This window comes from Gorilla gorilla, chromosome 16, assembly GCF_029281585.2.
Source record: "Gorilla gorilla gorilla isolate KB3781 chromosome 16, NHGRI_mGorGor1-v2.1_pri, whole genome shotgun sequence".
NCBI classification, from domain to species: domain Eukaryota; kingdom Metazoa; phylum Chordata; class Mammalia; order Primates; family Hominidae; genus Gorilla; species Gorilla gorilla.
This window is the reverse complement of record NC_073240.2, coordinates 25,340,146-25,366,218: the sequence shown is the minus strand read 5'-3', so window position 1 is coordinate 25,366,218 and position 26,073 is coordinate 25,340,146. Positions and strand designations below refer to the sequence as shown.

The 26,073-nt window shown below is 39.8% G+C and overlaps 1 long non-coding RNA gene across 2 annotated transcripts in view; it reads right to left on the bottom strand.

The window, feature by feature from the left end:
• LOC129527073 (uncharacterized) overlaps positions 1–26,073 on the bottom strand; it is a 101,971-nt gene that overhangs the window by 25,983 nt on the left and 49,915 nt on the right. For both annotated transcript variants that reach the window (XR_008671935.2, XR_010131134.1), the window contains one exon: positions 8,440–8,506. This is a non-coding gene — a long non-coding RNA (uncharacterized lncRNA). The remainder of the gene's footprint in view (positions 1–8,439; positions 8,507–26,073) is intronic.

Below are 26,073 nucleotides of genomic sequence, written 5' to 3'. Positions count from 1 at the left end.
TAGTATAAAAGGACCCAAATGTGATATTAAAATGGTCAATAAGTACATGGAAAATATGCTCAGCACCACTAATTATTAGGGAAATGCAAATGAAAACCATAATGAGATATCATCTCATACCAATTACAGAAAATAACGAGTGATGGTGAGGATGTAGAGAAATTGTAAATTTTGTACATTGTTGGTGAGAATGTAACATGGGGAAGCCACTCTAAAAATCGGTCTAGTGATTCTTCAAAATATTAAAACTAGAATTATCATATGATCCAGGAATTCCACTTCTAGATATATATCCCCAAATAATTGAAATAATGGTGTCAGTGTTATATTTGTATAGTCATGATCATAGCAGCATTACTCACAATAGCCAAAAGGTAGGAGTAACCCAAATCTCCATTGATGAATTAACAGGTAAACCAAAGTATTCAGCTGTATAATGGAAGAAAATACTGACACATGCTACAACATGGATGAGTTCTAAAGACATGTTGCTAAGTGAAATAAGCCCATCACAAAAAGATAAATATTGTATGATTTCACTTATACAAGGTGCCTAAAGTAGTCAGATTTATAGATGTAAAAGTAGGATGGTGGAGGCAGGGTGCTGTGGCTCAAGTCTATAATCCCAGCACTTTGGGAGGCCAAAGCGGGAGGATCACTTGAGCCCAGGAGTTGGAGACCAGACTGGGCAATATAGTGAGACTTCACCTCTACCGAAAAAATAAAAAATAAATTATCTGGGTGTGGTAGTGTGTGCCTGTAGTCTCAGTGACTCTGGAGGTTGAGGTAGGAGGATCACTTAAGCCCAGGAGATTAAGGCAGCAATGAGCTATGACCAGGCCATTGCACTCCAGCCTGGGTGACAGAGTGAGACCCTGCCAAAAAAAAAAAAAAAAAAAAAAAGGTAGGATGGCAGTTGCCAGGGGCTGGACAAAAGGGATTAGAGTTATTGTTTAATGGATACAGAGTTTCGGTTTTGAAAGATGAAAAGAGTTCTGGAAATGGATGGCAGTGACGGTTGTATAATAAGTTGTGAAATTAAAAATGGTTAAGATGGTAAATTTTATGTTATGAATATTTTACAATTTTAAAAAATAATTTAAAAAAACAACAGCAGGCACAGCATGGGCAAAGAAATCAAGCTAGGAATAAACATGATGTATCATGGGAACCGTAAGGAGACCAACTTCTCAAAACATGTGAATGTGCTTCAGAACGAGGGGAGATATTGTGGACAGGTAAAGAAAAGTCATGGAGAAACAGGCTACATTTCATATAAATAAGGTAAGAAATTAGATAGGAACTAGTGTTGGTGTGAATGTGGAGAAATTGGAATTCTTGTACATTGGTGGGCTGTAAAATTGTGCAGCCATTTTGGAAAACAGTTTGGCAGTTCCACAAGAAGTTAAATATTGAATTACCATCTGACTCAGCAATCCCACTCTTACATATAGACCCAAGAGAAATGAAAACATAACCACATCAAAACTTGTATATACATTTTCACAGCTGGCCAGGTGCAGTGGCTTACGCCTATAATCCCAGCACTTTGGGAGGCCGAGGTGGGCAGATCACGAGGTCAGGAGATCAAGACCATCCTGTCTAACACGGTGAAACCCTGTCTCCACTAAAAATACAAAAAAAGTGCTGGGCGTGGTGGCGGGCGCCTGTAGTCCCAGCTACTCGGGAGGCCGAGGCAGGAGAATGGCGTGAACCCCGGAGGCAGAGATTGCAGTGAGCCGAGATCGTGCCACTGCACTCCAGCCTGGGCAACAGAGCAAGACTCTGTCTCAAAAAAAAAATAATTTCACAGCTATATTATATATTTATGACAATCAAAAGGTGGAAAAAACTTAGATGTCAAGAAATTGGATGAACAAATAAGTAGAATGTGGTATATACATATCACAGAACATTATTTGGCTATAAAAAGAATGAAGACTGGGTGCAGTGGTTGACGCCTGTAATCCCAACACTTTAGGAGACCAAGGTGTGAGGTGCTTGAGCCCAGGAGTTCAAGACCAGCCTGGCCAGCACAGTGAAACCTTGTTTCTACCAAAATGATGTTTTTTAATTAGCTGGACATGGTGACACACACCTGTATAGACTATAGGTGTGTGGAGGCTCAGCTACTGAGAAGGCTGAGGTGGAAAAATCACTTGAGCCCAAGAGGTAGAGGATGCAGTGAGCTGTGATCACACCCCTGCACTCCAGCCTGGGCAATAGAGTGAGACCCTGTATAAAAAGGAAAAAAAAAAAAGTATTGACATGTTATACACCATGGATGAACCTTAAAAACACATTTTTTTTTTTGAGATGGAGTCTTGCTCTATCACCCAGGCTAGACTGCAGTGGCGCCATCTCGGCTCACTGAACCTCCGCCTGCCAGGTTCAAGCAATTCTCCTGCCTCAGCCTCCCAAGTAGCTGGGACTACAGGCACCTGCCACCAGGCCCAGCTAATTTTTGTATTTTTGGTAGAGACGGGGTTTCACCATCTTGGCCATGCTGATCTTGAACTCCTGACCTTGTGATCCACCTGCCTCGGCCTCCCAAAGTGCTGGGATTACAGGCGTGAGCCACCACGCCTGACCAAAAACACATTTTTGAGTGGAAGAAGACACTCACAAGAGATCAGATATTTTATGATTCCATTTACAGGAAATATTCTGAATAGGCAAATCTATAGAAAGGTAAAAGTAGACTTGTTGCTTAGGGCTAGGAAGGATGGGGGATTAGGGAATAATATTAAAGGGTAGTGGGGTTCTTTTTATTCTAAATGTTCTAAATTTGTTTTAAATTTGATTCTAACTCGATTGTTTTGATTACTGCATAGTGCTGTGTATATACTCAAAATCACTAGGTTTAAATGGCTAATTACATGGTATGTGAATTTAAATGGTTAATTGTATGATGTGAAAATTTAAATAGTTAATTGTATGCTATGTAAATTTAAGTGGTTAATTGTATAGCATGTGAATTTAAATGGTTAATTGTATGGTATGTGGATTTAAATGGTTAATTGCATGTTATGTGAATTATATGTTAATAAAGCTATTACAAAAAAAAAGGAAAGAAAAAGGGCCATGGGCTTAGACAAATGGAGGGGCAGGCAGAGGGAGAAAGCCCAGTGACAGCCTTCTGCAGCCTGCAGGCACAAAGAGGATTACTTGCTTTTCCCCCCAAAATATGTGCAGGCTTCATGCAGACTTTTCCAAGCCCAGCCATAAATGTATTCCCCTTCCTCTCCAAACCCCTGTCATGCTATCTTCTGTCAACTACTACTTGTTACCAAGCTTATTCTCAGTAGCAAAAATTAGACTTGAAAGTGAGTTTTCACCAGAGACACTGATTTCTTTGATGGCCACCGCATATTGAAAGTTAATCCTGTATTATGATAAATCACACAGCATGTCTTCAGCAGCTTGCCTCAGCCCTTAGCATAAAGAGGCTTCCAGCAAACACCAGCCAATCCTTGAGGGTGAGGCTGTCCGGGTGCAACTCAGACCTCAGGGCCCATAATAGCACTTCATGGGCTCCAGCTGTCCTATTCATGAGCCATCATCGGGTATCATTGCTTGCCAGTGCCCATCTCTGTTTCAGGGTACACGTGAGGTCATTCATTATTAAGCATGTATGCTCATGCCACTGTCACATCTACAGGGGAACCCAATGCCCCTCAACCAGAAGGAAAATGTGGAAATAGAAAGAAGTGGACATGGTACATGGTTTTGTGTCAGGCTACATGCTGTTCATTCCCAAAGCAACCAAGAGAAACCAGCCTAGGAAGAAGCATGAGTTCAGAGGGAGGATGAGGAGGAAAGCTAGGAGGGTCAGTTACCTGCATGAGTCCACCCTGAGGGAATGCATACCATGAGGTCGTGAAGGCCCACAAAGCCTTTCCAAGTTGTCATCCCACTCGATGACTGTTTCCACTTTTGTTCTCAGAAAGGAAATCTACATGGATTGGATGCTACATTTCCCCAGAAAGTTCAGTTTCAACACTTACAAAATAGATGCCCCAATATGCATGCACTAGCATTTGCCTGAGTTCCACCACAACAATATTCCTGGAGTCAGAGGCTCAGACCATGAAAGTCACCACAAACATACCTGAGAATGGACCAAACAACCTCTGTCCTGCTGCTTAGATATTTGAGGCTTCTTGGAGTGTGTTTGTTCCTTTAAGCTCTCAACTCACTCTTTGCCAAGTTCCAATCTGCTTTTAATTTTATATCTATAAACAGACGATCAAGTCTGATGTTTCCTACAACCTTGTCCAACAACCCAGTATTCCAACCCAAGTCACAGTGGTGAAAAGCTAGACAGTAGTGGAAGATAAATGAAGGTGGATTTAAATGAGTCTGTATGTACAGAAAAAAATAATGACAAAAATCTTGAGCTCAGGAGTAGTTTTGTCATCGTCAAAGAAAGAAGTTATCAAGGTGAAAGTCTAGAATGAATTCAGTCCTGAACTAGAGTGTAGATATTAGCATAAATATGTTTATGTTTTAATCTATATGTGTACATAAATTTAGACATAGATAGATACAGATATAAATACAGATATATAGGCTTACATAAGTACATACATACATTTCCCAGATTTTTTTGCTGAGAGGGCCAAGAAACACTACAGTGTCGACAAGCACATCTAGTTTTGAAATACCATTCTCTAATTAAAAACAAACAAGAACAAAAGACAGAGCTACTTGGAGAAATACTTCATTCTAGGGCTAAGGCAGAAAAAAATGCAATATACTGCTGAAGCATCTTTGCAGTGTCTGTAAGTAAGGAAGTACTAAACCAACAAAAACAAAAAAGCAAGCAAACCTCAATGAGTCCATAGTGATATAAATAAGCAACTGAATAATAAATAAATAAATAAATAAATAAGACACATAATAGATGTCCCAGAAATAAATCCACATATATACAGTCAAAATCTTCAACAAGGGTCCCAAGAATACACAATGGGAAAAATATATAGTCTCTTCAACAAACGGTGTTGAGAAAATGTAATATTTACATGCGAAAAAGTAAAAAATAAAATTGGATTCTTATTTTACACTATATACAAAAGTCAACTCAGAAGAGAATAAATATTTGGACATAAGACCTGAAACTATAAAACACTTAGAAGTAAAAGGAGGGGGAAAGCTTCATGACATTGGTCTAGACAAAGATTTCTAAAATACGACACTATAGACACAGAAAACAAAAGCAAAAATAACGTGGGGCTGCATCAAACTAAACTTCCGCATAGAGAAGGAAACAGGATGAAAAGACAATCTATGGAAGAGGAGACAATATTTGCCAACCATATATTGAATAAGGGGCTGATATCGAAATATACAACATATTCCTACAACTTAAGAGAAAAAAGAATTCCCCAATCCCAAATAATCTAATTTTTAAACGGCAAGGGATTTGAATATACATCTCTCCAAAGAATACATGCAAATGGCCAACAGGTATATAAAAAGTTGCACAGCATTATAAATCATCAATTAATTGTACATCAAAACCACAATGAGACATCACCTTGCATCTGTTACAATGGCTAGCATCAAAAAAAGGCAAAAAATAAGGAGAAATCACAACCTTCATACACTGTTGGTGGGAATAAGAAACACTGTAGCCACTATGGAAAACAGTACGCAGGTTCCTCAAAGAATTAAAAATATGAGTACCATATAATCCAGCAATCCTACTTCTGGGTATACATACATAAAATGGAATATTACTCAGCCTTATAAAAAAAAGAAATTATACTATTAATGACAACATGGATAAACCCTGAGGACACTATGTAAAGTTACATGAGATAATCACAGAAGGATAAACTCTGCATGATTGCACTTGTATGAGGTATCTGAAATGATCAAACTCATAGAAGCAGAGAGTACGACTGCCAGTGATTGCTGCGGGGTAGGCGAGGGGAAAATGGGGAGTTACTGTTCAATGAGTATAAAGTTTCAGTTATGCAAGATCAGTAAGTTCCAGAGATCTACCGTTCAACATTAAGCCTACAGATAACAATACTATATTGTGCAATTAAAAATTGTGAAGACAGGCCAGGTGCGGTGGCTCACGCTGGTAATTACAGCACTTTGGGAGCCCCAGGCAGCCAGACCACTTGAGATCAGGAGTTCAAGACCAGCCTGGCCAACATGGTGAAACCCCATCTCTACTAAAAATACAGTAAACAGTTGGACATTGTGGCGGGCGCCTGTAATCCCAGCTACTAGGGAGGCTGAGACAGAAGAATTGCTTGAACCCGGGAGGCAGAGATTGCAGTGAGCCAAGGTTGTGCCATGGTACTCCAATCTGGGCAACAAGAGTGAAACTGCGTCTCAAAGAAAAAAAAATTGTTAAGAGTGTAGATCTCAAGTTAAATGTGGATATGACAATAAATACATATACAGATAAGTAGGAGCAAATCTTTTTTAGAAAAGAATTCCAAATAATAAAAAAGAAAAGGAATTAGGAAATTACCATGATAACACCATAACACAAATCACCAAAGACAAGATTCATTGATGAATGTTGAAATTAATTGGCAATGCATTAGGAATAAACAAGGTGTTTATAAGACTAGAAATATCTTCCCCCAAATATTATTTATTGGGGTGGTTTTAACATATTCTTGCTAAATTACCTGACAGTCTTTCTTCCAGAAAATGAAGCCTAATTCCTCCCTTCTGTTTGTGTATAGGATGGGCTTGCTTCTAACATGCAGAGGATGGACAAATAAAGCATTAGCTTTGCAGAGAAAAAATCTGGCAGTCACCATCTTAACCAAGTGATCAAGTTCAACATCACCAGTGAAAATCATGTTGACACCATGTATCCTTGATATAGCACAATGAGAAAGACACTTCACTTCTATGATTTTCTTCCCAAACTCCACATCCCACACTTCTGCTTTCAACTCTGACATGTAAATAGCTTGAAAGTTGTCACTCCTATTCTGGTAACAGTAAAAAGCTGGAGGAACTGAAAATAAATGGCTTTTATTGGACCCACCAGGGAACTAGGGTCATAGCACAACTATGCACCCAAAATATGGAGAGACAGGCAGGTCCAAAGAGATACAGCTACTAAGATCTTGTGATCAGGAGCAGAAGGTGATGGAGCCCTAAATGGGTAGGAACACTTAATAATAATTTTTACAGTAGCTGGAAGCTGAGTATGGACTGGCATGACAGTGGAGAATCCTGAGACCACAGTCTTGGAAGGGACTTTCACTTTCATGAACTTTCCTTCCAATGCTCAGATCCTTCTTTACAAAAAGTCATTTGGAGGTGGGAGTACCTTGCCAGGGACAATTTAGAAAACTCATCCTAGCTGATAGGGGCAATTTTTCCTTATCACAGTATCCCTCACCCTTTCTGCGTCACCTAAGAGGGAAAAACCCATAGTAAATAGAAGAAAGGGATTAAAAAATATGGATTCAGAACTTTGCAGGTAGTGAACAGCACAGGGAACCCGCAGCGGGACAGTTACACCACTGGGAGGGCAGTAAAGTTACCAACCTCCTGTGAATAAAACCAGAATATAAGGGAGTACTGGGAACAATCGTATGCCAACAGCTTAGATGACCCAGATGAAACAGACAAATTCCCAGAAAGACAAAAAATACTTGACTGGATTAAAAAGAAACAAAAAACCTGAATGGAGCTATGACAAGTAAAGAAACTCAAATAGTAAATGACAAACTTACCACAAAGAAAGTCCAAGGCCAAGATAACTGTACTAATGAATTATACCAACCTTCAAAATATTAATACTAATCCTTCAGAAATTCTTAAGCAAGCAAGCAAATAAACACATAAACCAACAAAAACAGAAGATAAGATCACACTTTCCAACTTAATCTATGAGGCCAATGTACCCTGATACCACAACTAGAAGACATTAAGGAAACAAAATGTATAGGCCAATATACCTTTTGCACATAGAGACAAAAATCATCAATAAAATACTAGCCTACCAAACCCAGGCAACACGTACAGAGGATTATACACCATGATCAAAGGAATTTATCACAGGAATGCAAGTTGGGTTCAATGTAAAAAAACAGTGTGACACGTTATTTTAATAAAACGAAGGAAGAAAACCACATGGTCATCTAAAAATGCAAAAAAGCATTTGCAAAATCCAAAACCAATTTTTGATTAAAAAAAGACACCCAATAAATTAGAAATAGAGGTGGGAGGATTGCTTGGGCCTGGGAGGTCGAGGCTACAGTGAGCAGAGATCGTATCACTGCACTCCACTCTGGATGACAGAGTAAGACCCCATCTCAAAACAAAACAAAACATATGAAAACAAAAAGCAACAAACAAAAATAATTAGAAAGAGATGTAAACTTTCTCATCCCAAAATAGGCATCCAGAAAAAAACGCACATGATATCATGAAAAGCTCAATACTTACCCCAAGATGTCCACTATTGCCACTTATATTCAACATTGTACTGGAAGTTGCAGCCAGGGCAATCGGGCTAGAAAAACAAATAAAAGTCACTGAGAAGGGGAAGGAAAAAGTCAAACTATCTCTGTCTGCCAATGAGGTGATGTGTGTGTACAAAATCCTAAAGAATCCCCTAAAATACAATTAGAACTAAAAATGAGTCCAGAAACTTTTCAGTACACAAACTCAACAACTAAAAACAATTATATTTTCATATACTAGCAATTAACAATCTGATAATAAAACAACAAAAACAATTTCATTTAAAATAGCATGAACAGAAGGCAGAGCAAGATGGCAGACTAGATCTCCTGTGATAATTTTCTTAAAGTATAATAATAATAAAATTTAAAATAAAATAAAATAAAATAAATAAATAAATAAATAAAAAAGAAACATCAATTCGAACAAGTACCCTCACGGTATAAAAATACCGTTACAAAAGCTAAGGAAAACAGATGAAAGATCATAGTACGTGGTTATAGCATGATATTAAGAAAAGATGCATCAAAGAGAGTAGGAAAGAAAGTTTTATATTACCCAAATCACCCCTTTCCCAACATCAGTCAGCACAGTGCAGAAAGAGATACCGTTCACTCTGGGTAAAGAGAGGGAAGCAACTGTAGGACATTACCTTGGATCCGAGTACTGAGTCAGCCACAGTAAAAATCAGCATACAGCAGACTCCCATGGTCCTGTCTCCAGGCTGGTACCCACAAATGGAACCTCTAGATCTACCCTGGGGCCAGACAGAAATATGTAGCCCCTGCAACATGGACTCAAGTTCCCAACCATTTCACTGCTGACTGACCACAGTGACCTTGGGCTCCAAATAGTCTACGGCAACAGGCAGGCCTCAGCAGCCACAGGCCCCAAGCACACCCCAGTACTGTGCTAGCTCAGTGGCTATGGGCATTAGGTGCACCTCAATACTGCACTAGCCTTAATGGCCATGGGATTCCTGCTCAGTGCTGCACCAGAGTCAGAGGCCATGGGACTCCAGCTTGTGGCACTCCTGGGCTTAGGGCGCCCCCTAGCACTGCAATGGCTGCAGCCGTCATGGGCTTAGGCACTACACCAAATGACGTGTCCACAATCTGGACTGGCTTACTGTTGAAGAATGTTACCAGACAAAGCCAGACTGTAAAGACCTATATATATGTTGCCCACAAAAAACTCACATCCAGCTGGGCGCGGTGGCTCCTGCCTTTAATCCTAGCACTTTGGGAGGCCGAGGCAGGCGGATAACGAGGTCAGGAGATCGAGACCATCCTGGCTAACACGGTGAAACCCCGTCTCTACTAAAAATACAAAAAATTAGCCGGGCTTGGTGGCGGGCGCCTGTAGTCCCAGCTACTTGGGAGGCTGAGGCAGGAGAATGGCGTGAAGCCGGGAGGCGGAGCTTGCAGTGAGCCGAGATCGCGCCACTGTACTTCAGCCTGGGCTACAGAGCAAGACTCCATCTCAAAAACAACAACAACAACAAAAAAAAAAAACCTCACATTCCCTGTAATGACACACATAGTCTGAAAGTGAGGGGTTGAAAGAAAGATATTCCAAATAGTTTAGAAACAGGAGCGGTTATATTTATACCAGAAAAAAATAGACTTGAAGTCAAAAACTTTTAAAAAACAAAGAAGGTCATTATATAATAAGTGGTTCAATTCAGCAAAATAAGTGTTTATGAATCAGAAGAATTAATGTTGTTAAAGTGTCCATACTACTGAAAACAATTGACAAATTCAATGTAATCCTTATCAAAATATCACTTACATTCTTAACAGAAATAGAAAAAAGTTCCCAAATTTGGATGGAACTATGAAAAACTCCAAAACCCCAAAGAAATATTGAGCAAAAAGGACAAAGATGGATAAATCTGTAGTGACTTTCAAATATACTACAAAGCTATAGTACCCAAAACAGCATGATACTGACATCAAAACAGACACACAGGCTGGGCACAGTGGCTCACACCTGTAATCCCAGCACTTTGGGAGGCTGAGGTGGGTGGATCACCTGAGGTCAGGAATTCGAGACCAGCCTGACCAACACGGTGAAACCCTGTCTCTACTAAAAACTACAAAATTGGCCAGGTGTGCTGGTGCATGCCTGTAATCCCAGCTACTTAGGAGGCTGAGGCAGGAGAATCACTTGAACCTGGGAGGCAGAGATTGTGGTGAGCTGAGATTACACCATTGCACTCCAGCCTGGGCAACAAGAGTGAAACTCCGTCTCAAAAAAGAAAACAAAACAAAAACAGACACATAGATCAAGGAAACAGAATATACAGACCATAAATAAATCCATGCATTTATAAACAAGTGATTTCTAACAAAGGTGCATGAACACACATTGGGGAAATATGGGCACTTCAATAAACGATGTTGGAAAAATTGAATCTCAGTAGAATAATTAAATTAGACCCTTATATCTCACTATATCTAACTATAAATTCAAAGTGGATGGAAGACTTAAATGTATGACCTGAAGCTATGAAACTACTAGAATAAAAACATAAAGAAAAAGTTCCATGACAAGGATGACAGTTAATTTTTCTTTTCAAAAACCCAGGCAACAAAAGCAAAAATGCATAAATGAGACTACATCAAATCAAGCTTTTGCACAACAAAGGAAACAATCAACAGAGTGAAGAGATGGCCCACAGACTGGGAGAAAATATTTGCACACTATATGTCTGAGAAGAAGTTAATATCCAAAATATAAAAGGAATTCAAAACAGTCAATAGAATAAAAAGAAAACAAAATTAAAAATGGACAAAATATCTGAGTAGGTATTTCTCAAAAGAAGACATACAAATGACAAAACACGTATATGAAAAAAATGCTCAACATTCCTAATCAAAAAAATTCAAATCAAAATCACAATAAGACATCACCTCACCCCCATTAGAACAGCTATTACGAAAAAAGACAAAAGATAACAAGTGTTAGTGAGGATATAAACAAAAGGAACCCTGCTACACTGTTGGTGGGAATATAAATTAGTACAACCACTATGGAATACAGTATACAGGTTCTTTAAAAAATTAGAAATAGAACTATCATTTGACCAAGCAATCTTACTACTGTGTTTACAGGCATACCACATTTTATTATGCTTCAATTTATTGTGATTTGCAGATACTCTGATTTTTACAAATTGAAGGTTTGTAACAACCCTGTGATGAGCAAGTCTATTGGCATCATTTTTCCACCAGTATGTGCTCACTTTTTGTCTCTGTATTATATTTTGTTAATAAAATATTTTTAATTTTATCATTATTAATGTTACAGTGATCTGTGCTCAGTGATCTTTGATGTTACCATTGTATTGTGGTCCTTGAATGGAACCCATATAAGACAGTGAATTTAGCCAGGTGTGGTGACTCACGCCTGTACTCCCAGCACTTCGGGAGGCCAAGGAGGGTGGATTGCTTGGGCTCAGGAGTTCAAGACCAGCCTGTGCAACATGGCAAAACCCCATCTCCACCAAAAATACAAAATATTAGGCCAGGCATGGTGGCCCATGTCTGTATAGTTCCAGTTACTCAGGAGGCTGAGGTAGAAAAATCGCTTGAGCTCAGGAGGCGGAGGTTGCAGTGAGCCAAGATCACACCACTGCACTCCAGCCTGGGTGACAGAAAGAAATCCCATCTCAAAACAAATGAACAAACAAAAAACAGATAGTGAACTTAGTCTATAGATCTTGTGTGTGTTCTGTACCAAATGACCTTTTCCCTGTCTCTCTTCTTCTCCTTGGGCTCTTATTCCTGGAGACACAACAATATTAAAGTTTGGTCAATTAATAACCTCACAATTGTCTCTAAATATTCAAGTGAAAGGAAGAGTTGCACATCTCTCATTTTAAATTAAAAATGATGAGCCATTTGCACATCTTCTTTTGACAAATATCTATTTAGATATTTTGCCCATATATAAATCAGATTATTAGATCCTATGGAGTTTTTTGTAGTCCTAATACATTCTGGAGCTCTTGTCAGATGAATAGTTTGCACAAATTAATCCCTTTTCAGATAGATAGTTTGCAAACATGTTTTTCCATTTGTGCGTTGTCTCTTCACTTTGTTGATCGATTCCTTGGCTGTGCAGAAACTTTTTAACTTGGCATCTTCTCATTTGTTCTTTTTTGCTTTGCTTGACTGTGCTTGGTCAAGAAATCTTTAGGCAGTCCAATGTCCTGAAGAGTTTCCCCAATGTAGTTTCATAGTTTGAGATCTTAAATTTAAGTCTTTAATACATTTTTTACTTTTGCATATGGTGACAGCTATGGCTGTAGTTTCATTCTTCTGCATATGGATTTCCAGTTTTCCCAGCACCATTTATTGAAGAGACTGACCTTTCTCCAATGTATGTTCTTGGCCCAAAAGAAAGGAAGTCAGTATATTAAAGAGGTACCTGTACCCCTGTGTCTATTGCAGCACCATTCACAATAGCCAAAATTTGAAAACAACCGAAATGTCCCTCAACAGATAAATGCATAAAGCAAATGTGGTACATACACACAATGGAGTGCTAATCAGCTATCAAAAGCAATGAGATCCTGTCATTTGCCACAACATGGTTGGAACTGGAGGTCATTATGTTAAGTGAAATAAGCCATGCACAGATGTAGGGAGACCCCCTGAAACTATTGCTACGGAATAAAAGATGAAATGCTCCTGATTATTGTAAATACAAAATTGCATGCAGGATTGTGTAAAGACAATCCCAGGTTGGGCTGCCAGAATGACTCAACAGCACCAATCCAACTGTGATCAAGATTCCTATCCCAGAAAAGCGGATGTTCATTGCTCTGGGAATGGAATGAGACCCTTGTGGAGAGCCTATAAATGGACTAATGAGGGGCGCCTGTTCATATGGATAAGATAGGGTTATAAACGCCCTTATCTTGCCATGGGTCTTCTAGGTCTCTTTAGGATTAAGGCATACTCCCTTCTGAGAATTTTTGGTCTAACCGGTTGTCTACCTTCACATCGTGTTTCTATGGATTGTTTGCAACCAGCTTTTGCTGCAACTGTTACTGCTGATTAATATCTTGCTAATCATAGGTTATGGATAGACTGTGTTTCTGCTTTAAGGCTCTGTTAGAAATTGCTGATGCACACACTATGTTGTAAATTCTTATCTCTGTATACTGTACTTCTGCATACCGATGTTATGTTAAAGAATTGCTTCATTCCCATGTGACCATCTCACCTCATAATCAAACGACCCTAAATCCCTCACTAACCTACCCCTGCCCTCACTAAACTCAATAATAAATGCTGCTATATCCAGTGCATTGGCGGCCTCACAGGACCAGAAGGTGGTGACACCCCTGGACCCAGCTTTCACTATCTTGTGTGTATCTCTTATTTCTTGACCTGCCTATCCACTTGAGAACAAAGAAAGAGCCCCATTGCATTGTGGGCTGCTAGCCAGATCCCGCAATACACAGAAAGACAAACTTTGTATGTTCTTACTTATTTGGGGGAGCTAAAAATGAAAGCAATTGAACTCATGAAGATAGAGAGTAGAATGATGGTTACCAGAGGCTGGGAGGAGTAGATGGAGGGTTGCGGGGAGCTTGGGTTGGTTAATGGGGACAAAAAATAGAAGGAATGAATCAGATCTAGTATTTGATAGCACAGCAGAGTGACTACAGTCAATACTAATTTAATTATATATTTAACAATAACAAAAATATAACTGGATTGTTTGTATTTTTGTTTTTTGGTTTTTTTTTTTGAAACACAGTCTCACTCTGTTGCCAGGCTGGAGTGCAGTGGTGCAGTCTCAGCTCACTGCAACCTCCACCTCCTGGGTTCAAGCCATTCTCCTGCCTCAGCCTCCCAAGTAGCTGGAACTACAGCTGCACGCCACTATGCCCAGCTAATTTTTTGTATTTTTAGTAGAAACAGGTTTTCACTATGCTGGCCAGGGTGGTCTCAATCTCTTGACCTCATGATCTGCCCGCCTCGGCCTCCCAGATTGTTGGGATTACAGGAATATACTTAACAAAATAATCCTAAGATGTGTACACAGAAAACTTCAAAACATTATTGAAAAAATTAAAGAAGAGCTAATAGAAAAAAATATCCCATGCTCATTGATCAGGAGGCTTAATATAGTTAAGATGGCAATATTTTCCAAATGGACCCATAATTCAATGCAATCCTTATCAAATTCCAGCTGCTTTTCTTTGCATTAATTGACAAGCTGATTTTTAAATTCATATGGAAATATAAGGGATCCAGAACAGCCAAGACAATCTAGAAAAAAAAGTTGGAGTACTCAACTCACACTTCCGGATTCTGAAACTCACTTGAAAATAATGGTAATCAAGACATTATGGTACTCGTATAGGGATAGACATATAGATCAGTGAATAAAATTTAGCATCTAAAAATTAACCCTAATATTTATGGTAAATTGATTTCACAAGGTAGTCAAGACAATTCAGTGTGGATTTTTTTTTTTTTGTCAAAGATAATGCGGGACAAATTAATACCCTGGTGCAAGCTGGAGTCTTCCCTCATGCCATACACATAATATGGCCTAACTATTGTTTACTTCCATTTATATGACATTCTGAAAAAGGAGAAACTATGGAGATAGTAAACACATTAGTGGTTACTAGTGGCTGGAGGGAGAGAAATATTTAATAGATGATGTGTAAATTTCTTTAGGGCAGTGAAAATATTCTCTACAATATTGTAATGTGGGTACATGAAACTAATTTTTAAATACAGCAGAATGTTGTAGAACAGTTGTGAGCAAATATGTATGCAAATTTAAAAAATACTTAGTAGGTTAGGGGATCATAGGGTGTAACACATACAAAATAATATAACCACGTTACAAATATATGAAATAACCTCACTGAAGAGAATGAGAGGGAAGAAAGGAGGCTGACCTGAGTAACATAATTTTATAAGTGGAAATTCCAAGTTTAAAGGCTAAAAGATGTGTATGTAAGCACCGTATCTTTTTTGATAAAGTTGTGTCCCGTGGGGGTGTTGATGAACAATTCTGAAACCAATATCCATGTATTTTGGGATAAAGTAAGTTAATGGAGCCAACTGTTTATGGTTAGAGTGGGAGGTTACGTACAAGCAGTAGGAATGGACACAGTGATTTGTGCAATACTGGATTAGATCATGTGGTGTTAGGGGCATTAGTAGGAATTCATGTGGCTATCCAGTTTTCCCAGTACCATTTAGTAAACAGGGTGCCCTTTCCCCCCAGTTTATGTTTTTGTGTGCCTTATTGAATATCAATTGGTTGTAAGTATTTGGCTTTATTTCTTGGTTCTCTATTCTGTTCCATTGGTCTGTGTCTACTTTTATAACAATACCATGCTGTTTTGGTAACTACAGCTTTGAAGAATAATTTGAAGTTCAGCTTTCCTTATCTTTAATCTTGGATGAATATGTCAAAATTAATCCATATTTTTAGTCTAATCATGAAAAACCATCAGACAAATCCATATGGTGGGACACTGCAAAACAACTGGCCAGTACTTTTCAAAAGGTTCAAAGTCATGAAAACTAAGTAAAGATTGTAGATTGGAGAATAGCTGATACAGAAGGTAAATGATTCCCATATCTTGGTATGACACAACCTTGAATACTAATTCCTCATGAATGTGGCCAGAAGCTGAGTTGAATACTGAACAAGAAAATACTGCAAAGGTGATGAGATGACACTTAGGTGATCATGTTACGTAAGATTGTGATTTTTCTGTCTTGCTGCAAACTCTGTCCCTCAATGGCTTTGATGGAGGCTTCTGGCATGTAGGAGAAGCCAACACCTGGAGGGACTAAATGCAGGCTTTGACCAACAGCCTGCAATGAACTGAGTTCAAACAGCAATAATGTGAGCTAAGAAGTAACTTCTTCACCAGCTGAGATTTTAGTTGAGACCTCAGCCTTGGCTATCATCTATGTCTCAATTCTTGACCCAGAGAACTATGAGACAATACGTTTTGCAGTTTTAGGCCAGTAAATTTGTGGTAATTTACAAGGCAGCAATAAATAAGTAATGCACTTAAGAACTAAATGTCATGTGCTATCCTGGATTGGATCCTGGAACAGACAAATGACATTAGTGGAAATCCTGGTAAAATATAAAGAAAGTCTTTAATTCAGTTAATAGCTATTTTTACCATCAGTGTCTCAGCTTTCATAAATATACTATGGCTATGTCAGATATTAACATTACAGGAAGCTGAAGAGCATATGAAACTCACTGAATCCTTTTTGCAGCTTTCTATAAATCTAACATTATAAAAATGAAAATACTATTTTAAAGGTATTACTGTGATAGAAAAGAACATGCAAACAAAGACCAAAATGAACACAAACACAAACTTGGGCTCAGCGAATGAACAGGCACACAGAAAGAATGCAAAGCTGCTTCCTTTATCTAGTCAGCATTCCAAATCCAGGGGCACCTTCTTCAGGTAGACATCATCAAGTTCCAGGGCTCTCCTCCTCTTTTCTTCTTCCCCATCACGCTCCTCATTACCCAGTTGCCTATGTGAGTGTCAGTAACCACTTCTTTAAAGATAGATGCCTGTGCCTCACAGAAAGACCCATTTCAGACAACGTCTAGTCCTGTATCTGTGGAATCCCACCAAAGACTCTTTGGAAGACATGACTCTGGACAGTAGAAGTGAATATGGAGAAATGGGAGTAATAGCGAAAATAAATCATATTTAGGCACTTAAGATATTTTTTTTTCTTGTTTGGTTACAGATTTTCCTTCCTTAAGATTTAAAAACACATCTGTACCTTCAAGCCTTTGAAAAATCCTGTGATAATTAAGCTCTTTTCATTTTAGAGACTCCATGAGGAATTATTTGGGACCACGTATTCTGTTAACACCCACATCATGGAATTACATTAACCAGCACCAAGCCCTAAAACCACAAAAAAGTATAGTCTTGGTAGCAGGTGGGCTGTCTTGGTGTAAAAAAAGAGAAGTATTTGCAATCATGTTCATTTAAGCCAGTCCCTGCTTACTCATATCTGAAAATGAAGCTTTAGACACAAGGTTTTTATCAGGTTTAGGAAAGTGAGTGATTCAGATTGTGTTGTGCACAGGTAAAGAAATCCTGGTGAAATAAACAAAAGAGCAACACGGTACAACATATTCTCAAACCTCCATGCACGGGTCTAAGAGATGGACATAGGATAAATGGTGACTCTGCACATGTGCTAGCTAAGCAATCTCACAGCAAGCAGGGCTGCCCACCCACTCACCACACAGCTCCTTGTTCACAGACCATAGCACTCTGCTGGGGAGCACCGGGCTGTTTCTGGCAACCATGCCTACAAAGCCTACAAAGTCGGGGGACTGCATGGCCACAATCCCATGGACATCTACAAAGCCAAGACTCTTGCTTTTATGATCTGTAATCATAGGTTATATTCTCCATACTAGATCTATAGCTTCAGTGGGAAAATGAGCTCCTGTAGTGTTTAGACCTACAGTGAGAGATGCACCTGACCTGGACCAGAGTTCTCATTTCTGAGATCAGGATAGCAGTTATTTAGTCGCTGTTATTGTGGGCATTTCTAATTCAAGAAACCTCACTCCTCCAAGCTCTTATTTCACTCCTTGAGACAGGCAGGCACACTTAAATGTTTCATCTTAAAACATGGAAGGTTACTCAGATTATTTAATTTTAACTGTACTTTCTATAATGCCAAATAGTTTGTCAAATCCCCTTTTCCTATTTATTCCAATGCATACACTAAAATCCATCATAATGTACACTGTGATTATCCCGACACACTTTTCACCAAAAAGAGGCATAGCAAAATGCCATAAACAGGCTGCAAGTAGAACTGGACAAGAAAGGACCCATCTCCATTTAGCAAATGAGGGTCAATGAGCTCTGGTCAGTGAGTGCTCAGGATGAAGACAGAGCAGCTGACAGACATAAGACTGTGCTAACATTGATGTCACAGGACACAGTGTTGAGCACCAAGTCCCCAAACATTACTCTCTGATAGCCTGGAATATATGATTTCCCACAACCGACTGCTGTGCCTCTGACCTGATTTTACAGATGCTGGCCTGACCACCCAAATTCTAAGAAATCTGTCATCGCAAACATCCCAAAGTCTTACACCATATCATGTAGTAAGGCCCCACTACCCTGTCTGCCCACGGTAGCCTGAATAGAGAATGGTTCCCAGTGGATTCATGGGTCATATATTTGAGATCAGGACACACTGTAAACTTAATTGAGCCTTCCTGAAGCCTGAAACTCTAGGTGCAATTTCAGTCAACATCCTAAATTACGAACGATACGAATTTCTTCTTAAGTATATTCATCAGGGAACAGCTAAGCCCGTTCCAATCTCCAAGTGCCCAGAAGTAGAGTTTGTCAGTGTTGCAAGTGGGCAGAGCAAAGCATTCTATGGAGACCAAATGCATCTACTTTTGCAATAACTGATCATAATATGATTTGTATGATAAATATCCAAATGATTAAGGGTGAAAGAACAATAGGAAAATATAACCAAGTTTTATGGATTTAAGAATTGATTTTGGCATGCAGCTTATAGGGAACGTTGATCATATTTGTAAGATTAGAGCAGAAATTTGCAAAATATGACTTTCTGAAAGTTTTTAGAAAGCTATCACCCCTGTGCATACTTTCAAGTAACTCTTTGCCATTTCTATCTCCCTATTCCATGGACTTCTTGAATCACAGTTTATAAAAGCAACTCTCCTCAGGTAAATTATGATATTTGGTAGCCCACTAATAATTTTACTGTCTCTAATAGCTAGTCAGAAACAATATTTAAGCATGTTTCCTCAATGATAGAGCAGAATACAGCAAATGAGCTGCAATGGCTATACACTGAGAATGAGCAATTGCAGAGAAAGTAGTGCATTCCATTGATGTTACTGCATACATCCCACCTATCTCAAACACAGATTCATGTGAAAATTAACAGTGTCAAACACTACTGGTGGGAAGACAGTCGTAATGTGATTGTCTTTGCATGCACATACACAAACATGGTCTGAAAAGCTTCTATGAATACCTTTGGGTGAGATAACGAAAAACAAAACCTGCAGAGTCTGTCAGTAGATTGGAAAAATACATTCACACAAGAGTAGCACAGGACTTGCTCAAGAAATGTGGCATTGCCAAATCTTCTAATTAGCATAGATGATGAAACTGTGGGGAAAGTTACAGACAAGATGAAAAGTGATTCAGAAGAGTTTAATCCAAAAGGTATAAATTTTAGAAAATACTTTGGTAATGTATTTTCTTATATTTTCCATCTCATGTAATCATAGAAGTGATTTATGACAAATGCTCACATTAATACAAGTTGCACAAAGTTTCTGTGTTATTATAAGATAAAAATTCTAAGTGATAGGAAATATTTGTGTCGTAGTTTGTCCTTTTATTCTGTCACGGTAACAGAATATAGTGATGCGTCTAATAATTGATGCATATAATACATCTTGCAATTACTTAGATAATGCTGTCAATATCAGCACTAACTTATTGGTTAACACAGACTTGGTACCAGTCTACATGCTCTGTGTATTATTATTTTATTAAATCTTCATAGCAACTGAAGAGGTAGCCACTATTATCTCTCCCATGGTCTAGCTCTGAATCTAAGCAGAAAGCCCTGCAGTAAAGGAATAGAATAATCTGAGCTTGACTCAATCTGTCTCCATTTCCTTGCTCACATCAACTATGTTAGAATATCTTTTATATTATACAAAAAGTACTTTCTAGGTTTGGTTTAAGCAATCTTACCTTACATCATGGTCAGGAAATTATTTTCTAAATTACATTCTGAATATTCTATTCACTTGTTTTTATAGTTAGGTCTATGATCAACCTGACATTGATTTTACGCGTAATATGAAGTCAAAGGCCATATTCTATTTACCCTCCTATAGAAATACAAAATTTCTAGAATATTTATTGAAGAATTAATCTTTATTTCATTGATCTTTCTTATAAATATTTGCTTATATATATACATGTATATATCTGTGAGCTTTCTTTTTTTTTTTTTACTGGTTTATTTCTCTATCTTTGTGCAAATACCACACTGTCTGAGTTAGAAAGATTCTTCATTTAAGACAAGAATTTTCTCTCCATAGCTTTCTCTTAACCACTGTGATGTTCTATCACAAAGTGAAGAGTGAAAACTGTATACTTTGTACCTACACCAATATTCTCAGCTGTACCTTGAATAAAAAGGAGGTTTAGAACCAGTGAAGTTCCATTTAGTACCCACTTCTGGTCACTTGGATAAGACCCATCTCAGCACAGGAGATGGACTATTTCTTTTTACAATCTCTTCCCCTTCTCTCCCCACTCACAAACACCCTTCACGCATTCACATATAAACACTGACACACACATTAACATAAGCACACATACATTGACAAACATTCATAGAAATAGAAATACACACTGGCCAACACATTCAGCAGAAACACACACCAACATACAGATTCTGAAACAAACATTGACAGAAACACAAAAACTGACACACCATCAACTTAAACATGCATCAGCACACTGACACTGAGACACTTTTTGATACAAACACACGAACTGAAACACACATATAACATGAACACACATTTAAACATAGAAGTAGTATTATGAGTATCAGTTTGCTTCAGAAAATTAAAATAAGACATTCCTCCTCCTCCTCCTCCTCCTCCTCCTCCTCCTCCTCCTCCCTCCCACCATCCTCCTCCTCCTTCATTTTTGAGACAGAGTCTTGTTCTATTGCCCAGGCTGGAAGGCAGTGGTGCAATCTCGGCTCACTGCAGCCTTAACTTCCCAGTCTTAAGCAATCCTCCCACCTCAGCCTCCCAAGTAGCTGGGACTACCGGTTGGCACCACCATGCCTGGCTAATTTTTTTTTGTTTTTTGTAGAGATGGTGTCTCACTATGTTGCCCAGGCTAGTCTTGAACTCTTGGGTTCAAGGGATCCTCCCACCTCAGCCTCTCTAAGTGCTGGGATTACACATGTGAGCCACAATGCCTGGCCCATTCCCTCTTTCATTAGGCAAAATCTAGGAGTTCTCTTTCCTGCCTAGGCCCCTTTCCTGATCCTACCAGGCAGGACTTCCCTGGAGGAATGGGTCTTGCATAGCTCAGATTTCTGAGATCCTGGTGATGTGAAATGCCATTTTTCATTTTCACTGACATTGTTAACATCTCCCCACTTTTGCAGGGTGAAACTGCACATCTGAAATGCAGGAATATCAATGGTGTGGACACCAGAGGCTGTTTTATTCCTCATTGGTCTTTGCAGGAGTGGATAGTGCAGAAGATGGGAAGGAAGAGGCAAGTGATATGGAAGTATTTACTCAAAGCATCCATGTAGGAACCATGAGCTAAGACAGAGGGAGGAACAGGAAGAGAAAAACCAGTCCATGTTCCTCACCTCATCCTGTCTTGTGGAGGGAGCCCAGCTTGGGTGTGGCACGAAGAATTCCTCCTAGGGCAAAGAAAGGTGCACACCATTCCTCCCTCCTTCCTCTGCCGCCTGCTGCTGGGTTCTATTCTCATGAGGAAAACTTGCACATACAGACCTGAAAACCAGTTTTCATCACAGACAGCAATTTCAAAGCCTCTGAGGTGTGTGTGCAGGCTCTGGTGTGGACAAAGCTCAATTGTGCAGTGTTGCTTCCAGCACTTGTCCTATGCCCATCACTGGAAAAGGATTTAGGAAACTGCAGCCTGAAATGAAGAATGGTGTTTCCAGGGCACACTCATCCCCACAAACCTGCATAAGGATTCCACAGCCCAGTGTTGCTGAATACACGTGGAGGGAAGGTCTAGGGTCCAAGCTCACGTGCATTTAAGTTGGACCACATATTGTTCAGATTCCACAGAGGTAAGATAGAAAATAGTGTCCAAAAAGTCACAAGCTTAGGGGAGGGGAAGAGGCCAGAAAAGGAAAGGTAACTAGAAGTTCCTTATTTTTGATACCCTCCCAGACTTATCTCTATGCAATGGAAGTTAGGGTGCAGGTGAGGAACCCCCTACCGCATGCCAACAGAAGTACTCATACTCCATGAAGGCCCTTCCAAGTACCAAAGTCAGAAATGGGTCCCCTTTCCTGCCTCTCACTTAGCCTTCAGTAGCTGTGTCCTAGAAAGAGGTTCTACACTGTTAAGAGCCCGGATATTTCATATTAACATTTACAGAAAATTCAATTATACACGGCTTCCACATGGTATGGTCAAACCTCATGCTCATCCAAGTGCATTAACCCTGAGTCTTGCCCTTTTGGTGACTTGAGGTGCAGACTGAGGGCACCACCCCAGACCCCAGTTACATCTTTCAGCAAAGAGGGCTACCTGAGGTACTGTTGGTGTCCACTGTGTAAGGCCATCTTCCCAAGAGCATAGGAACTTGAACTTCATCTTTTTCTCAGATTCCTTTTTTATTCCATTTCTTAATTCACCAAGGTTCAGAATTTGTCTTTTATTCCCCATATCACAACCAGGTACCCTTATATTCCATAATGAAATACGTATTTCATTACACTGAAGAGGGCATTCACTTCAAATGCACCACTATTTTATGTAACACTAAGAAAAAACAAAAGCGTAGCTAACTACATAATGACAGTATTCCAAGATGCCATTGGTTTAAAAGTGTTAAAATGTGGGAAATATGCATATTAAAAAGAACAAGCATTTTTGAGTAAGGCCAGGATTTGGTGAAGAAGAAATTAGAAACATATTCATGTGAGTTATGCTAATAAAGGAGTTAAAATTGCTGATTAGAAAACATATGGGATGAAGGAATTTATGAGAATAAAATGGCCAATCACTTTCCTGAGACCCAGCCAACCTTTTCTATTTTCTGGAGATCTGCCATTTTGCAAAGAAATGTGTGCAGGCCCCAGGAACATGCCTCTTAGCCAAGAGAGAGACAGGGTGGGAATGAGCTGTCGGTCGCTTTTCAATTCTGGACCAGAAACCACTGAGCAAAAAATGGAGAATGAAGGTAACCAAGTGTGAAGGGCCTGCATGTCCACAGATCAGAGCATCCTCTGAGCTACATGGCAGCCTGCGCCCAATAGGTGGGATTCTATGTCAATCCATGTGACCCGTGTTTTCACAGTGATGGACATAGGATCCCTGAGCTCATTTGGAGCTATTCAGGCTAGTGAGGAGAAGGAACAGGTGGACATCAGTCTTTCCTGGCCTCTCTCCCCAAATCCCTGGTCCCTGCCCTCAACTGCTAATGAGCGTCAAGAATAGCACAGAGACGGGTGATCTTGTTCTTCTCCTGCCAATTCCCTGGAGGCCATCATCAGGTCTACTTGGGAGAAATTAAAGCAAAACAAACAAACAAAACAAAACAAAACAAACAACAAAACCATCCCTGAGTTTTTATGCCACATTTCTGAAGAACACCGAAATTCCTAACCTAAGTCATTAAATGCCCCAATCACAATCACATTCAAATTGCCATCACCCCGTCCTGACACCCAACCTGATGGGTCTGCAAACTGGAGGCCTGTCATGCAGATGAGAGACAAAGAGGAGCACAGCATAAGTATTGAGAACAAAGCAATGTTCCTCATCTCATTGCTGCCTCCTTTCCATTCCACATCCAACATCACTCTGTACATAAAGGTAGAGGCTGGTATCAGCACTTCCTAGAGCACCTGCTTGGTGGAGAGGAACAGATCAAATGGAGCCACACGTCTCTGCCTCAGTGCCCAGAACGTCGCACGTCAGCACTGTGGGCTCAGAGGTGACACTGTGCAGGTGAGCACTGAAGGGAAACTGACATGCCCACTCCTCCCAAGCTCCTAAGTCACGAGCTTTCTCCTTTTCTGTGAAAAACGATGAGGTTGTAGACTTCATGAAGAGTCACAAGAACCCCCATGAGCACCACACAGACACCAGAGACAGCCCGTCAGCAGAAAGGACTGCAGAATCTTCTCCATGCCCCACCTCCCTCCACTTGCCTCCTACCGGCTTCCCCCCATGGGAAACATAACAAGATGATGAGTCTATAACAGATTTCCCTGGCAGGGTCCATTCCACAGCATGACTTCAGCCCCATAGCGGCCCCTACACTGTGGAAAATTATGGAGATCAGAGCCTGGACATGAAGACCCAGGCTGCCTGGACATGAAGACCCAGGCCGCCTGGACATGAAGACCCAGGCCCACAGGATGTCTCAACTTTCAGAGATCAGGTTCCTCAGGCACAGTTGTTCTCTTCAGAAATCCTCTGGTCTCTCCTCTGTCCTCTGAAGCCTTTACCACACATCTGCTGAAGCTGTTTCATTTGCACATACAAAGTCATGTGTTTTTAGGGTATCTTCTCTAATCTGCATCTTAGAAGAACCTCCAGAACCCTTCCCTAGTAGTTCCAAGTTACATGTGGAGGGGATGCAGATGGGCTGAAAAGGGAAACTTCTGGGAAGTTATCTTGGTAATTGTTTTTACAATAAAAGGTCAAAACAGATCCTGACGAACCCTGAGCTCAGACAATAGGAGGAGTAGGTATGGAGAGAAAAATTAAGCCTACCACTCCCAACATCCCTCTTTTGTGCGTAGAGCTAAGGTCAGGGTGCAGACATGAAGGAGGTATCATAGAGAACCGAGAAAAAAAATCTTCCTAGGGTCTGTGCCAGCCCAGAGAACCACAGGAGTGCCCTCGAGCCACCCACAATGCCCCAAGCTGGATGTCTCCAACTCTGATCAGCAACATGTTCTATACAGAGACATGTGGACACAAGCCACATCCTAAGGCTCCAATACAAAACAAATCTGGCTCTGGTTTTGAACATTCTTCTCTGTACTACCTCAACATCCACAACATCTTGTCCAGACTCTGTAACCAAAAATCGCTTCAAGGAAAAAGCAGCCTGGAATAAGGAATGAGGCTGCATAGGTCAGAAGAGCTCCTGGCAAGGAAGAGATGATCTGTCCACACAGCCATCTGGAAACCACCTCACCACTCACCGACATCAGCTCCCTTGCAACTTCCCATCTCAACATGTTCAACATGTGTCTATCAGAATTTAGTTTTTTGCTCTCCGTATACTTTCTTATATTTATTTTCAAACTAATAGATAAAAATTGATGCATGTATTATGCACAACACAATGTATGCTTTTTTCTTCCTCTTTTTTAAGATTCCAAGGGTAGATGTGAAGGTTTTTTACGAGGGTATATTTGCACAATACTGAGGCCTGGAGTACAACTGAACCTTCACATAGGGAGAGAACAGTGGATAGTTTTTCAACTCTTGCCTCCCTCTCTCCTTCCCCTCCTTGTATTCCTCAGTGTTTGTTGTTCCCATCTTTATGTCCATGCGTAACCAGTGTTTAGCTCTCTCAAGTGAGACCATGTGGCATTTGTTGTTCTGTTTCTGCATTAGTTTGTTTAGAATAGTGGCCTCCAGTTGCATCCATGTTACTGCCAATAACATGATTTCATTTTTATGGCTGTGTAGTATTCCATGGCATATGTGGAGCACATTTTCTTCATTCAATCCACTGTAGATGGGCAACTGGGTTGATTCCGTGTCTTTGATATTGTGTAATATGAT